At 39.4% G+C, this 12,021-nt stretch overlaps 1 protein-coding gene and 1 pseudogene across 4 annotated transcripts in view; both read right to left on the reverse strand.

Annotated features, from left to right (window-relative positions):
• The window catches only part of ABL2 (ABL proto-oncogene 2, non-receptor tyrosine kinase), a 107,739-nt gene that overhangs the window by 61,769 nt on the left and 33,949 nt on the right, over nucleotides 1-12,021 (reverse strand). The window lies entirely within an intron of this gene.
• On the reverse strand, nucleotides 10,209-11,420 carry LOC123001614 (40S ribosomal protein S2-like; annotated as a pseudogene).

The following is a 12,021-nucleotide window of genomic DNA, read 5'->3' on the forward strand; positions in this document are numbered from 1 at the left end:
AACTGAAAAAGAATGACATTTGAACACTAACTGAAACAAATAAGTGCTTTTTAAAAAATGTATAAATTACAATGACACCCTGTCAAAAAAAACCCTGAAGCATGATTGTTATTTGCAAGGAAAAAAAAATTTCAAATGTACTGGCAAACATTTTTATTAGTTTCCCCTTATTATTGTGTTTGTGTTCATATCAAATTTTATGTGAAGAAAAAAATTTGCATTTTTTATATGCTGGAGCTATGTATAATGCCCTAAAAGGAGCTGCAGAGCCTCCCTCCTTTACCCCTATTAGGTTCTCTTCCTTTGTTTCCCTCTGACGTTCCGTCCCCCTCCCCTGCATGTCCTGGCAACATATGATGTCCCCTTCTCCTATGTCCTCACCATAGATCAGGAATGAGAAGCTTACCCTACCGCTGTGCTTATAGACAGATAAAATGCAAAGCCTTTCTAGTTACTATAGCTCCTCTTTGATACTGCCACATCTGTATGTACACTTGAAAACCAGTCTAAAATACTTTCATATATATATGTATATATATGAATATTACTTCATTCAGTCCACAGTATAGTCTTAAAACCATCTACAACTTTTCTACTGATTCTAAGCAAAAAAGAGAAAGAAAGCTTAGAAATATCAAAGGGAGACTATCCCTGGTCATCCTCTTAGTGTCTTTACCTTTTGTTACTCCCTGTGAAATTTCTTAGAGCACTTTTTATCTCGGGAAGAGGAGAAAAGATAGGAGATGGATTTGTTTGTTTGTTTTGTTTTTGGCACAGATTGGCAAAGCAGAAAACCTACATGGCCAGAGCAACAAGAAAGTTAGGGATGCCAAAGCCAGAGACAGAAAATAAAGAAGGATGGGATGTTAGTCCAGGCTGAAAGATGTTCGGCTAGCTCCTTTACCCTATTCCCTGGAGTCAGTGAATTGGCCTTCTGTCCCCTGTCCAACTCAGAAAAGAAAAGCCATCACCAGTCATTTGGAGCTGATGGAGACCAGACTTCTGCTAAGACTGTTTCACAATAGAAGCTTAATAAATATTTGGTGGTGTATTTAGAATATTAGAACAGACAAGTGTGAAGCTACCTAAAAGAAATAAATTAGCTATTTGAGGAGTGGGGTAAGAAGGGGGGGAGGAACTACTCTCCTTAAATGGATGTCCTTAAGGAATAAACATCTAGCTCTTAATTTTAGTCTCTTAGCAGACAGATATCCTAGGAAGTTTTACTACTGTCTGGCATGCCACTGTCCTGTAAGTCCAATAAATGGGAATGTGAGCTCATGCCCTAGGCAGTAACACATAAACGCTGATGAAAAGGAATGATGAAGCAAATTAATACAGGAGATCACAGGCTAGACAAATTCCTACCACAGTCTCTACAATCAAAAGAAGTTATAACAAATTAATCAAAATCAATTATCACTCCTTTTTAATTATACGCATAAAAGAATTTTTAAAGTTCTAAGAGTATTCCACTTGGGAGATAAAGGCAACTATCTGGGAGAGTCAAGTGCTATTCAAGAAAACAGAAGTAATAAGGCTGCTATTAACAGCAGCCAGTTTTAATTTTTTAGTGTTGTTACATTTTCCTATCCTAAGAAAAATACAAGCAGGTGAGCATTGTTTAGAAGTAAAACTGATTTTGAGGAGCCAAGCTTAGGAAGGAGTCAGTATGCCAACAGAAAAAATAAGCTAATTCCACACCCTAGCCCAGGGGAAGAGATGGACTAGTAAGGAGGCTTCTGTTCAAGAAGAAAAGGATTAAAAACTAATCAAACAAACAAAAACACTGTAAGAGGACTGAGCCCTGGTTGCAAGCTGGGCTGCTACACTAAGCATCTTGATTATTCCAAAGATGCCCTGAGATCCAACCCAACCCTTCTGACTCCTGCCAGAGAAGCACAGTTAACAGCCAAGTCAAGTTCCAAGAATAGTCATGACATACCATGCCCTACTAACTACAGTTATCCTCACGGAGACTGTCAGTCTTGGAAAGTATATTGTCCTGGGACTAAAGGCACAATTCACTGAAACCCAAATAAACAATAAGAAACCTTAAATTTAATAGCAATTAATTCATTTAATAGCAATTATTTCATGTAATTTATTGGGGGTGGTGAGAATAAACTAAAACTGTTACCTCCTTCATAAATCTTATTTTCAGGGGCTATCTGGGAAACAGTAAGTACTAAAATCAACTTTTAAAATACGTAAGTATACAAGGTGGCCCTTTCACTGCAATGTTGGGGTAGACTGTTATATATTAACAGGTTACATGATTAGTGTAAAAATGGCTTTTAGAGAAGAAGGATTACTCGTAGTGTTCTCCCAGTTCAGGCATCATAGCCAAAGGAAAATTTTCTACCAAAACCTCCTTTCCATAACCCATTAGGACCTACTGGGGCATAATGGCCTTCTAATAGGATGCCTGTAACACAATATCCTAGACTTCTGGCCTCCCTACTCATTGTACCTATAATATATTCTGGTATGTGATTCAGATGCTATGCAAATATACTTACTTATATGTCGTCATCATATAACTACACAGAATGGAATACAATTTTGGCAATGAAAGGTTCAAGTTCCAACATGCCAAAATTCTACTGAAAGCAACAACTGTATTACCAAGCGTATACTGACTTAAGTTCTTGCTCATATGTCAACTAAATATACTTCTATTTCTAAATTTCCATTTTTTATTATAAGAACTACTCTTCTTTCAGGTTTTAAATTTGCAGTTATCCTTGATTCCATTCTCGTCTTTATTTTAAGTTTTCATTAAGCATCTAGAGATAATTATCTTTATGCAAATAGTTCTACACTCTTAAAAATAACCTTTCTTATATTTTATTATACTATTCTAAATATACTATGTAACATCTATAATATGTATTTACATATGTAAATTATATAACGTAATTACATATAAATTATATATAAATACAATACATATTTTTATATGTATCACTAATGTAGAATAGTGGATAGCAAAACTTTTGTGACATAAATCAGGCAAAATATAAACTTTCACCCAAGTTATGGTTTTTATATCCACAGAATGCAAATTGATAGAAGTTTATGATATTTCACTGTAGATATACCTGAAAAAGCCTTCAATAAACTAACTTTTGTAAAGTGGCTCACACATAACGGAATAAAAATTACAAAGTATCTGGAGATTTGAATACACTTGTATCACCAGATTTAAAGGTTCTGCCTCCCAATATACAGTCAAATTGCTCGTTAAAAAAAGGGGAGAGAAGGGCTAAAGAACTGCAAATCATGGCAATTCATTGTAATATCACAGAATTTTAGAGATAAGAGACACTTTTTTATCTAATTCAAGCTCCAGTTTTAACAGCGAGGTAACTGAAAAACAAAGATAGGTTAAAAGACTCATCCAAGGTATACATGACTAGTTAAGGATGCTGTAGGCAGAATTCCCTCTTAAGAATCCCAGGACATTGCAGGGGCGCCTGGGTGGCACAGCGGTTAAGCGTCCGCCTTCGGCTCAGGGCGTGATCCTGGCGTTATGGGATCGAGCCCCACATCAGGCTCCTCTGCTATGAGCCTGCTTCTTCCTCTCCCACTCCCCCTGCTTGTGTTCCCTTTCTCATTGGCTGTCTCTATCTCTGTCAAATAAATAAATAAAATCTTTAAAAAAAAAAAAAAAAAAGAATCCCAGGACATTGCAGGTAGGCATGTAAAATGGTACAGTCCTTGTGGAAAACAGTTTGGTGGTTTCTCAAAAAACTAAACACAGAATTATCAAATGACCCAACAATTCCACTCCCAGGTATATACTCAAAAAAACCCAGAATAGGGATTCAAACAGAAGCTTACATTCTAATGTTCACTAGAGCACTATTCCCAACAGTCAAAAGGTAGAAACAACCCAAGAGTCCAAGAAATGAATAAACAAACTGTTGTATATACATATAATAGAATATTATTCAGCCATAAAAAGGAATGAAGTTCTGGGGCACCTGACTGGCTCAGTGAGAAAAGCATGTGATGCTTGATCTCAGGGCTGTGAGCTACAGCCCCACACTGCGTTCAGAGATTACTTAAAATAAAACTTTAGGGGTGCCTGGGTGGCTCAGTTGGTTATGCATCTGCCTTTGGCTCAGGTCCTGGGATGGAGGCTGGCGTCAGACTCCCTGCTGAGCAGGGAGTCTGCTTGTCCCTCTCCCTCTACTGCTCCCTCTGCCTGTGCTCGCTTGCTCGCTCTCACGCTGTCAAATAAATAAAATCTTTAAAAAAAATAAAACTTAAAAAAAAAAGAACAAAGTTCTGGTACATGCTATAACATAGTGAACCTCGAAAACTGTGCGAGTGAAATAAACTAAATACATTTATGTGAAATATCTAGAATAGGCAAATTCTTAAAGACAGAAAGTAGATTCGAGGTTCCCAGGGACTTCGAGGAGAGAGGAATGGGGAGACATTTTGTTTGGGTTGTTTGTAAAGGTCCGCAAATAGATAGTGGTGATGGTTGTATTACACTGTGATGTATTTAATGCCACCGAATTGCATACTTAAAAATGATTAAAATGACGAATTTTATGTTACATATATTTTTAAACAATACAAAAATGTTTTAAAAGAGTATATCCCATAAAAGCTTATCTGCTGTAGGCAGGTAGCTCTGGCATAGAAAAGTGGGCCGACACCAGGAAAAAAGTTATTAGAAATGTCAGAAGGGGGAATGAAGCATGAGAGACTATACTCTGAGAAACAAACTGAGGGTTTCAGAGGGGAGGGGGGTGGGGGAATGGGATAGGCTGGTGATGGGTAGTAAGGAGGGCACGTATTGCATGGTGCACTGGGTGTTATACGCAACTAATGAATCATCGAACTTTACATCAGAAACCAGGGATGTACTGTATGGTGACTAACACAATATAATAAAAAAACATTAAAAAAAAAAAAAGAAATGTCTTCAATACCACATGCTAATTTTAATTTTAAAAAATTATTTAAATACATCTAAATAAATTTGGGGTTTCACTCAATTGCTGTTTATATAATAAATCTCTATTGTACTTAGGTTCATGCCAAAAAAAATCCAAGATATGTTTAGTATGCTTTTGGTTTCCTTTATTGTTTACCTAAATGATTTCACACTAAAATTAGGAACAAAGAGAGTAAAACTTACGGTAAAATGATTAAGATTCTGGACCCTAAAAAGGAAGAACATCTAAAATAAACCCTTCTCATATAAACAAATAATGTGTCATCCACTGACTAAGTCATTAATTCTAAGGAACACACAAATGACACAACTTTTGACGTCAAGAGTAAGAAAGAAAAGGGACACCTGAGTGGCTCAGTCAGTTAAGCGCCCAACTCTTGGTTTCAGCTCAGGTCATGATCTCAGGGTCATAAGACTGAGCCCCACCTCAGGTTCTGTGCTCAGCACAGAGTCTGCTTAAGATTCTCTCTCCCTCTCCCATTACCCCCCCACTTGCAGGCTCACTTTCTCTCTCTCCAAAATAAATAAATCTTTAAAACAAAGAGAGTAAGAAAGAAAAGCAATAGTGATAAAAGAGAGTGGAAATTAGGAAACAGAAATGCATTAACAATAGTTACATCTTAAGTAAGAACAACTTAACAAGTTCCTACTTAAGAACAATTTAACAAGTCAGCAATTTAAAATGTGCAAATTCACTTCATCAAGATAAAAAGCTTTTGCACAGCAAACAGTCCACAAAACCAAAAGACAGCCAAGACAAACAAACAAGAATGGGAGAAGATATCTGCAAATGACATACCAGACAAAGGGCTAGTATCCAAAATCTATAAAGAACTCATCAAACTCAACACCCAAAGAACAAATAATCCAATCAAGAAATGGGCAGAAGACACGAACAGACATTTCTGCAAAGAAGACATCCAAATGGCCAACAGACACACGAAAAGTGCTCAACATCACTCGGCATCAGGGAAATACAAATAAAAACCACAATGAGATACCACCTCACACCAGTCAGAATGGCTAAAATTAACAAGTCAGGAAACGAAGATCATGTTGGTGAGGATGCAGAGAAAGGGGAACACTCCTGCACTGTTGGTGGGAATGCACGCTGGTGCAGCCACTCCGGAAAACAGTATGGAGGTTCCTCAAAAGTTGAAAATACAGCTACCATACGACCCAGCAATTGCACTACTGGGTATTTACCCCAAAGATGCAGGTGTAGTGATCCAAAGGGGCACCTGCATCCCAATGTTTATAGCAGCAGTGTCCAAATAGCCAAACTATGGAAAGAGCCCAGATGTCCATTGACAAATGAATGGATAAAGAAGATGTGGTATATATACACAATGGAATATTACACAGCCATCAAAAAATGAAATCTTGCCATTTGCAATGATGAGGATGGAACCAGAGGGTATTATGCTAAGTGAAATAATAAGTCAATCAGAGAAAGACAATTATCATATGATCTCACTGATATGTGGAATTTAAGAAACAATGCAGAGGATCACAGGGGAAGAGAGGAAAAAATGAAACAAGACAAAACCAGAGAGGGAGATAAACCATAAGAGAGTTTTTTTTTTTTTAAAGATTTTATTTATTTATTTGATAGAGAGAGAGACAGCCAGCGAGAGAGGGAACACAAGCAGGGGGAGTGGGAGAGGAAGAAGCAGGCTCACAGCGGAGGAGCCCGATGTGGGGCTCGATCCCATAACGCTGGGATCACGCCCTGAGCCGAAGGCAGACGCTTAACCGCTGTGCCACCCAGGCGCCCCCATAAGAGACTCTTAATCTTAGGAAACAAACTGAGGGTTGCTGGAGGGGTGGCTGAGTAATGGACACTGGGGAGGGTATGTGTTGTGGTGAGCGCTGTGTATTGTGTAAGACTGATGAATCACAGACCTGCACCCCTGAAACAAATAATACATTCTATGTTAATTAAAAAAATTAAAAAAATAAAGAATAATAAAAAATAAAGTGTGCAAGCTCAAATGTACTGATCTAGAAGGGTAAAGCTTATGTAATCTTGTCCAGCTACTTAAAGTGCTCAGATAAGTCCTCTACAGGAAGTGAAGTGTGAAATTCTAGTTTTCCTACCCAACATCCCAATCCCATAATAAGTAAGACCGTACTAATTATGATGTATGATAGGCACTCATTAGGGGTGCCTGGGTGGCTCAGTTGGTTAAGCGGCTACCTGAGGCTCAGGTTATGATCCCGGGGTCCTGGGATCAAGCCCCACATTGGGCTCCCTGCTCAGCTGGGAGCCTGCTTCTCCCTCTCCCTCTGCTTGCCACACCCCTGCTTGTGCTCTGTCAAATAAATAAATAAAATCTTAAAAGAAAAAAACTGATTATTTCACAAGTGTCCATGTAATTTTCACTTAGGAAGGCAAAGAAATGAAATACAAATGGCAGGAATACTGAATACATAACATTACATAATGTAAACATCAGGAAACAAGAGGAACAGCTAAATAATAGAAGATGCCTATGAAGAACAGGCCAAGAGCTATGGGGTACTAAGGTAAGTAACACATGGTCCCTGGCCCTCAAGCATCTCATATATTACTGAGAGAAACAAAGAAGTCAATCAGCTATCATATACAGAGATGTGGCCTGAGTGTTTTGATACCATAGAGCAAGAGAGCTTACTAGTATAGACAAAAGCAGAGGCGGCCTCTTGGATACAGGATTCTTGGCCTGAGTCTGAAAAAGTTAGCCACGGAATAAAAGTTAGCATGTAAAAATGTACAACTTCAAGATATAGATAGAGACAGAGATTCATTCTCTCTAGAAATATTTCTGGACCATCTATGTGCCAGGCACAGACCATACTTAGGGAACTGCATGTATTTTAGTACGGCTGGAACCCAGACAGCGTGTATGAGACGAGGCAGCAGCAGATCATGAAAGCCTTGGATGACGCTCTGCTAAGGAGTTTAGACGTCATCCTTAAGATGGTAAGAAATGAAAGCTCTTAAGGAAGTAACAAGATCAGAGCCGTATCACTCAGACTCAGGTTTTCTTATACATTCTCTCCAAGGAGCTGGCAAAAAGGCTCCAGAGCGAAGGAAGAGAAGAGTAGATACAACCCCCATTTCACAAATATTGGAGGAGGGAGCATCGGCTGCTAAGATTTACCACTTCTCTACCCCCCTGTTCTGTCATGAGGCTCCATTCTAGTGAGGTAAAATGTTTCAGTACCAGTAGCAGGTAGGAGACAAAAGAGTGGCAACAGATAGGAAAGGGCTCCTTTGGCCAAAGGGCATTTAAGCATCATCCATAGGAAACTACTCCCATTTTACACCGAGTATTATATGAACAAAATATATATAATCTAAAGTATATTAAGACATTATCTGAGAAGATGATAAGTTTGATGTCATGTGTATTTTACCATAATTAAAACAACTTTTAAAAAAAGAAAAGAAACATCTGAAATTTAGGCATCCTATTTTAATACTCTGGCAAACATTAAAAATGGTAAATATAAGTTCATATTATATTTAATTATAATTCTTTTATTCTTCCTTCACACTTAAAGAACTCTTCAAAGTCTACCCCCAAACACAAAGCTAAATGTACAAAAACACAAAGAAAAAGCATAATTACTATCTTACTGGGGGAGAGAAGACAATCATATCCCAAATGGATATTATCCAACAGCCAACTATCCTTTCCAAGAGACTTGCAATGGTGCAAATTGCCACCATAAAGAATGCACATGGATTTGGGCAGACACATTTGACAGCACAGCTGTCTGTCCAGGCATGCTGCTGAAAGAATAGTACATTCTTACTTGTCCTGTCCCCCACCCACCTTAAGTCTCCTTACAAAAGGGAGTTTAAACAAAACTATCATATTTAAGCCTCTCCTGTGTGTGTTTTCAGTAAGATCAGTTACATAATAACGGAAGCAATGAACCCTTTAACATCACCCCACCCCAAAGTTAGTCTCCAAAGATTTCTGAAAATAATTTTGTTCATGTACATTTATTAAAAGTCTTGAGGTTGCCCTTTAGTTTCAAAGGGAAGATAATGAGTCACTAACTTTCAGAAATTGATACAGCATGGAGAGGAGTGCATATTGAGAACCAGAGCAATAGAGTATGAGTCCTAGTTTTGTGACCTTGGGGCAACTGTCCAACCTCTCAGAGCTTCAGTTTTTTCATCTATAGAACATGAATAATGATGCTTACACTCTTTACATCACAGAGTTGCTTGAAGATCAAAGAACTAAATGTAACCCTACCTTAGCCACACACTGCAATGCACTCTTCTCAACAATTTCAATTTTATGCAACCACTTTTGAATACATCTTCTATCTTACTAGCTCATTCCTTCTCATACATGAACTCCTGCCATCATTTGATCCCAGCAGAACCTCAAATCTACTGACTGAACTATCTTTTCACTCTCCCTCCCCCCTGAAGTCCTCTCTCCTCTCCTTACCCAGTTTAAATTCCATGATGGATCATTATGAGCATTCACTCCTCTCACTTGGACATACTTTGCAAAACCACAATCCTGCTCAAAATCAATTCTCTGTTCTCCTACTACTAAAGGAGAACGCTGGAGCAAAAAAGCACACAACAAAGCTGACTGGCCTCATTTTTAACTCATGACCTTTAACCTCAACTGACCCCAAAGTCCTGCCTGGTAATCATAATCTATTTTCCTAGCCCATTCACTCTCCCACTTCTCCCCAAACACTTACATGCGCTCTCCTCCCCTCAAACTTCTAATATCTTCTTCCAGGCCCCTTCTCACTCTCAGCTAAGGGCTTGCTGAGAAAATTAAAGCAGTCAGAAGAGGATTTCCAGGAATTATCGCATCCACCCACAGTATCAGCATCTATCTGCACCCGCATGCTCTGCCTTCCTTCTTGTTATGCTAAATGAACTATCTATTCTCTTCTCTACCTAACCCCTTCCCTCCTGTACAAGCTCCAGTCCCTGCCACCAACTCAGCAATTCTCTTCTTCTGTATCATCAACTTCTTTCCTTCCCTTCTCCCGCTCTCTACCACATCACTTCCATGAGCATACGAAATACGTATGAAAATGCTAGAACTCCTATCACAAAAACTGTACGAGCAGAAACACCCCGAGGTGGAACTAAAAAGAGACACAATCCAAAATGAAAACAGGCCTCTGGATCCCCACATCTCTGAGCAAGAAATAAGCTTAAAAAAAAAAAAAAAAAAAAAAAAAAAAAAGACTCCATTGCAAACATAGGCTTCCTTTACGGAAGACTCAAGAGGACCGAACAAAGGAAGCCAAGAAGGGCTACATAACTTTTACAAGGTCATACAACTAAATAAGCAGCAGAATTGGGATATGAACTCAGGAAGTCTATGTTTTTTTCCCCAGGCTTTAATTCACTTTGTTTTTCTTATATAAAATGATGTCATGGCCACAGCTGGAGCCTGGGTCCTCTACACCGAGACTCTGGTATGGGTCTTTACAAGATGGTCAGTGAATCACTGATAGGGAGACTTGGTGAACACAGTCTCTTTTCACAGGTCAGAGGTGAGACAGCTGCAGGTCTTGGAAATGACATCCAAAGTGGCCTTGGCAAACTTGCCCAGGGTGACAGTGCAGCCCCTAGCCAAGGCAGAGCAGTTGTCAATACCAGCCATCATCAGGAGCTTCTTGGCCACAGCGGCTGAGTGGGCCAGTGCCTCTGGAGGCAGGGATGAGGCACACAAGCACAGAGCCCCAGCGGCCGGTCACCTTGTGAGGGACAATGTGGGGCTTGCTGATCTTGTTCCCCTAGTAGTTTCACAGCGTGGGGACAATGGAGAGCTCGGCCAGGATGATGGCTCCATGGACGGCAGTGGCTACCTCCTTGGAGCACTTAACACCCAGACTGACGTGTCCACTGCACTCTCCAATGGCAACAAATGCCTAGAACCTGGTCTGCAGGGCAGCACGGGTCTGCTTTTACACAAGTATAATCTTCAAAACCTCATCCTTGAGGGATGCGCCCAGAAAAGAGTCAGTGATCTCAGATTCCCTGATGGGCAGAGAGACAAGATAGATCTCTTGCAGGGACTTGATCTTCATGTCCTTGACCTGGCGGCCCAGCTTGGTGACCGGGATCCACTCCTTAACCTCGGCTTTGCCTCGGCCCCGCCCCTCCCACAGCCAGGACTCCCCTGGAGGTCCCTACCTTGGCCTCCCACTGCAGCCCCCCACACGCACCCCAGGTCTCTGGGCCTTCCTGCAGAACCAATGTCATCTGCAGTTTGGTGTCTTCTAGGAGAAGAAAAAGTCTACATTCTTAACACATATTATCTCATTAAACCTTTACAATGCTGTGCCATAAGCACTAATATTATTCCCATTTTACAAATGGAGAAACTGACTTTTAGCTAGATTCAGTGATTTAATACACATCCACACACACAAAAAAATGGATTTGTTTAACCACTACACTATATTCAGAACTGAGGTAAAATTTAAAAAACAAAAAGATACATAGGATATATATTACATTTATAGTCCTCTTATTAAGTATGCTTTTACAAGAAAATTTACTGCATCAAAATTTGATTTTTTTTTTAAGATTTTATTTATTTGACAGAGAGACAGCCAGTGAGAGAGGGAACACAAGCAGGGGGAGTGGGAGACGAAGAAGCAGGCTCCCAGCGGAGGAACCTGATGTGGGGCTCGATCCCATACGCCCTGAGCTGAAGGCAGACGCTTAACGACTGCGCCACCCAGGTGCCTCAAAATTTATTGATTCTTAATAGCCTCATTACCTCAAAGCTTTGGGAACTAAATATTTTATTGGAAATTAATAAAACTTGTTTCCATAAGTCTGCAAAAATTTGGCTTACTAAATAATGTCAAGAAGATTTTAAGGATAGTTACTTAAAATTTAAGTTAAGTGTAAAGATACTTTCTCTATTTAAACTATTAAGCAAATTAAAATGGTACTAAGGAAATCCTTAGCTGTATGTTAAAATCAAGAGTGCCAAAGATTTTTACCAGCAAAACCATAACAATCTACTTCCAGTTATTTGTACCTCAAA

Source organism: Ursus arctos, unplaced genomic scaffold, assembly GCF_023065955.2.
Source record: "Ursus arctos isolate Adak ecotype North America unplaced genomic scaffold, UrsArc2.0 scaffold_2, whole genome shotgun sequence".
Taxonomy (NCBI): domain Eukaryota; kingdom Metazoa; phylum Chordata; class Mammalia; order Carnivora; family Ursidae; genus Ursus; species Ursus arctos.